The sequence below is a fragment of the Amblyomma americanum genome, chromosome 7 (assembly GCF_052857255.1).
Source record: "Amblyomma americanum isolate KBUSLIRL-KWMA chromosome 7, ASM5285725v1, whole genome shotgun sequence".
Classification (NCBI taxonomy): Eukaryota; Metazoa; Arthropoda; class Arachnida; order Ixodida; family Ixodidae; genus Amblyomma; species Amblyomma americanum.
The window spans coordinates 118,955,896-118,960,916 of NC_135503.1; the positions used below are offsets into that span (position 1 = coordinate 118,955,896).

At 42.5% G+C, this 5,021-nt stretch overlaps 1 long non-coding RNA gene across 2 annotated transcripts; it reads left to right on the plus strand.

Moving 5' to 3' along the window:
• Positions 1 to 1,545: 1,545 nt before the first annotated feature.
• LOC144099512 (uncharacterized) lies at positions 1,546 to 2,580 on the plus strand. Of its 2 annotated transcripts, XR_013307417.1 has the most exons (6): positions 1,546 to 1,567; positions 1,641 to 1,700; positions 1,763 to 1,837; positions 2,002 to 2,082; positions 2,276 to 2,353; positions 2,437 to 2,580. It is a non-coding gene; the product is annotated as an uncharacterized LOC144099512 (long non-coding RNA). The 2 variants fall into 2 exon arrangements; XR_013307416.1 differs by lacking the exon at positions 1,546 to 1,567 and having other exon boundaries at positions 1,613 to 1,837.
• Positions 2,581 to 5,021: the final 2,441 nt, after the last annotated feature.

Consider the following 5,021-nt stretch of genomic DNA (forward strand, 5'->3'; position numbering starts at 1 on the left):
GGGGTCGCCATGGTTACACGCGCGCTTTTTGCATTCTTTGTGAAGCTTTTCGTTCTTCGCGCGCCTTTTTTCACCCACTCAAGCAAAGGAGACCTTGCGCACGTTGTTTTTCTTTGCGGCGCGCTCGCCAAATGCCACAGTGTTGCGCATATAACTGTTCAGACCGGCCTGAGGATGGCTATGCAGTTTTCATGGTACCTCAAGGAAAGCGGGATCGCTTGAAGACGAAGCAATGGCTTCATTATATCGGCAGAAAAAACTTCGTGCCGACAAGAAGCAGCGTTGTGTGCGAGGTAAGGCACCTCTCTCTTTCCCCCTTTTCCCAAGTTTACTAGACGAGGTGTAATCCATGCAGAAATATTCTTTTAGTAAATTTACGGAAGGAGTGTTCCTTAATCTGGAATCACGAGATATGAGCTGAAGTAGCCAGTGAACTACGTTCGGGTATTGTATAATCACCTTAATTAGGTACAACGAAAGGAGGGAGCAGTCTACGATTCCAAGGTGGACGCATGGGGATGTTTTGTTTGTAATGTTTATAGTAGTTTACATTGAGCTGAATCAGTCTTGTAATGATTTGATTGAGAAAGAAATTAAAGTAAAGCGGAAGAAAAAACAACGGGCCGATGGCGCCATCCCGCCATCGGCCCGTTGTCTTTCTTTCCGCTTTACTTTAATTTCTTTCTCAATCAAATCATTACAAGACTGATTCAGCTCAATGTAAACTACTATAAACATTACAAACAAAACATCCCCATGCGTCCACCTTGGAATCGTAGACTGCTCGCTCCTTTCGTTGTATAATAACGAGCCCCTAATTATCCTTTCAATTTTCTGCTTAACATCTTAATTAGGTGTCATTTATTCGTATTTATTTAGATCGCTTTATATATATCTTCGTTTTGAATTATTTCATTTTGTGAAATCAGTTTGCGATGACTGATTTCAAATTAAATACATCATAAATTGTTATTTTTATTGGTTTCTTGTAATTTTTCGTTCAGCCGTGGCATCTCGCGTCTTACCCTTAGATATTTTTTAACAGCTTTTATTTCGGCGCGAATACGGAGTTCTAGCTGCGATGGGCTCTCAGTACCTTTCGGAATATTACAGGGATGGTTATGCGAATAAATAGTTGGTATTGCTGTTTAACTATATAAATTTTTAGCCGCGTCATTTGACGGAAATTGATTCATCCTTCATGAGAGACCTAATCTTCGCTTTTCATTCTAGGCACATTTCAGTGACGATCAGTTTGAACCACTCATATTGCAAAAATATGGGAAAAAGAAGCTGAAGCCAAATGCGGTTCCGAAGCTTTTCTCGCACAGACCTGCTGTAAAACCAAGGAAACCGCCCCGACTAAGAATTGACCCTCGGGAAAACAGAAGTGAGTGATAATTGGTGGTTTTTTCTTTCTTTGTCCATTTATTCGTATCAGTTCTGTCACTTAGCGATGTAGCTCATCGCCTTATTTTTTTTTTCTGCAGCAAGTGTAAACAGTGCGGGTTTGCCTGATTCCTGCAATGTCTCCAGAGCAGAGTCTCTTCTTCGAATGAAAAACTCTGTAAGCGATGTTCTTTGTGATGGCGCATGAATTTAGTGGGTGGTCATGCGTTCTTACAACCAATGTTCATTAGCAGCAGATGGAGGGAGCTCCGAGCTATCTGAGGCGCGCCATGAACCTGATTTAACCAATGGTAAACGTCAATTTTTCATTTTTTTTGAGCGCGTGATATGAAGGAAATGATTTTTCGTGCAGTCTCTTGTACCTCCGCTTTGCTGCCCGCTACATTCCATGCCTCGATACCCGCCACAAATCCCAATGAAGTCTTTTGTAAGTCGTACCCGTTTTAATTGCGTCTGAATTTCGTACATTCCTGCAATAATTTTACTTCTCAATTCTCGTTGCTACCTGATGCGGCGCGGAAATAACGTTTGGCGAAATGTATTAGCAATCCTTACTATTCATAAACCACCTCTCTCTGATCTTTCATGCAGCGCCTTCAGCCAGGACATCCTTGCCCGCTGCATGCAGTGTCGCAGCAATAGGGCCTGTTCCATCTTCGAGGGATCGCTTTTGTAAGCATCTTTTTTTATTTCCTGCTGAATTTGGCTCCGATAGTCAGTTTCTACATTAGTTTCATACCTCTCTCAGCCCCATCTAAAGAGTGCCTTGAGCTACCAAATGCGCGCCATGAACCAGATTAAACCATTGGTGAGTTAGGTTTTAATATTTTTCTTGTATCAGATAATAGTGTGATTTTTCATGCAGCACTCGGTACCCCAGCAGCAGTCTCCGCAGACTTCAGTGAGTCAGCAGTAAAGTTCACCGCTACAAGTGAATCCTGCTGTAAGCGGCTACTTTCGTACTCATACTTCAATATAGCCCGTAGTACATGTTCAGAACATTATGTTTATTTTTTTTTTGTACAGCCCCATCCGAAGTACATCAAGAGGTACCATACACGCCCCACGAGCCGAGTTCAGTGAATGGTAAATGCTGCTTTTTGCTGCCTTCGTACCCATACTTCAATATAGCCCGTAGTACATGTTCAGAACATTATGTTTATTTTTTTTTGTACAGCCCCATCCGAAGTACATCAAGAGGTACCATACACGCCCCACGAGCCGAGTTCAGTGAATGGTAAATGCTGCTTTTTGCTGCCTTCGTACCCATACTTCAATATAGCCCGTAGTACATGTTCAGAACATTATGTTTTTTTTTTTTTGTACAGCCCCATCCGAAGTACATCAAGAGGTACCATACACGCCCCACGAGCCGAGTTCAGTGAATGGTAAATGCTGCTTTTTGCTGCCTTCGTACTCATACTTCAATATAGCCCGTAGTACATGTTCAGAACATTATGTTTATTTTTTTTTTGTACAGCCCCATCCGAAGTACATCAAGAGGTACCATACACGCCCCACGAGCCGAGTTCAGTGAATGGTAAATGCTGCTTTTTGCTGCCTTCGTACTCATACTTCAATATAGCCCGTAGTACATGTTCAGAACATTATGTTTATTTTTTTTTTGTACAGCCCCATCCGAAGTACATCAAGAGGTACCATACACGCCCCACGAGCCGAGTTCAGTGAATGGTAAATGCTGCTTTTTGCTGCCTTCGTACTCATACTTCAATATAGCCCGTAGTACATGTTCAGAACATTGTTTATTTTTTTTTTGTACAGCCCCATCCGAAGTACATCAAGAGGTACCATACACGCCCCACGAGCCGAGTTCAGTGAATGGTAAATGCTGCTTTTTGCTGCCTTCGTACCCATACTTCAATATAGCCCGTAGTACATGTTCAGAACATTATGTTTATTTTTTTTTGTACAGCCCCATCCGAAGTACATCAAGAGGTACCATACACGCCCCACGAGCCGAGTTCAGTGAATGGTAAATGCTGCTTTTTGCTGCCTTCGTACCCATACTTCAATATAGTCCGTAGTACATGTTCAGAACATTATGTTTTTTTTTTTTACAGCCCCATCCGAAGTACATCAAGAGGTACCATGCACGCCCCACGAGCAGAGTTCAGTGAATGGTAAATGCTGCTTTTTGTTCATTATAGTGTAGCTTGTAACATACAGCAATTTAGAATACATTGTGCTGCCATGCGACTTCTACTACTATACTAATATACGCCAAAGAAAGCAGAGCTTTCGCGCCTCATTAGAAACCCTGAATGTTGTTTCTTAGACTTTCGTGAGTGTAGGACTTAAATTTCAGTTTTTGAAATCGGCTTTCTTTTTTAGCATCCCAGCAAGCACTCCTGGAACGCATATCTAATTTGGAACGCGCCCAAAAGGATGCTAACAGAAAACTACAAATTGCTAAAAGGAGATACCTGAAGTGCGAAGCGGAGAAGGAGCAGCTACAGAAGAAAATCAAGCACCTCTTCAATGATGATCAAATGTCCTCAATGGAGCGGTTGTCCAGTAATAGTTCACGGTGGGAAGCTGACACTCTGGTGAAGTCGCTGAGACTACGGCTTGCATGCGGGACGCGAGGCTACAATCTGCTCCGAGATTATGGTTACCCACTGCCTTCTGAGCGCACACTGCAAAGACACATGGAGCATGCGAAGTTTCGACCTGGAATTCTAACTGATATTTTGGAACCGTTAAAGATGAAGGTAACTGTGAATTTTTTGCTAACAGAGCTTTTTGTCGATTTTTCTACAGTACGATCTCATTTTCCTGAATTGCTCTCTAAGTATGGGTGTAGCTATTCCCGCCTTTTTACTGTCCCATCGTTTTCTCTGTCCATATTTTTTTCCATCTTAGCATTACTAGTGCGTATCAACCTTTAGCCGTTATTAATGTTGATTTGTATTCTGCAGGTCAATCTCATGAAGCCGGAGGAGCGCCATGCTGTTATTATGCTTGACGAAATGCAAATCGCGTCAGGTCTTGTGTATGATCATACGGTTCGCGAAGTCGTGGGTGCACCCACACTGCCGTTATCCGATGGATCGTTACCTGATGATTGCTTAGCTACACACGGTTTGGTATTCATGATAGGTGGTTTATCAACTAGATGGAAGCAAACAATAGGATATCATCTAACTGGGAACTCCATTCATGCTGCAAGCTTGAAACGTGAATTAGTTGATTTGATTGCCCAATGCGAGTCTATCGGACTCAGCATTCATGTCGTGGTGTCTGATATGGGCAGTTCGAATCAGGCACTTTGGAAACTTTTCGGAATTATTTCAGGAAAGCACAGCAGGGCGCGGACTAGCTGTCGTCATCCATGTGACGCGCAGAGAAAGCTTTGGTTCATGGCCGATGTACCTCACTTGTTAAAAAATCTTAGAAATCATTTGACTAAAGGGCACCTCATCTACCTTCCCGAAGAAGTTGTGCAAAAACATAACTTGCCAACTAATGTCGTGAATTTTGAGTTCATTAAAGCACTTGTAAGGCACGATGAAACGGATGATATAAAACTTGCCCCGCACCTAAATGCTTCCTGTCTTGATCCAAGCCACTACGATAAAATGAAGGTAGGC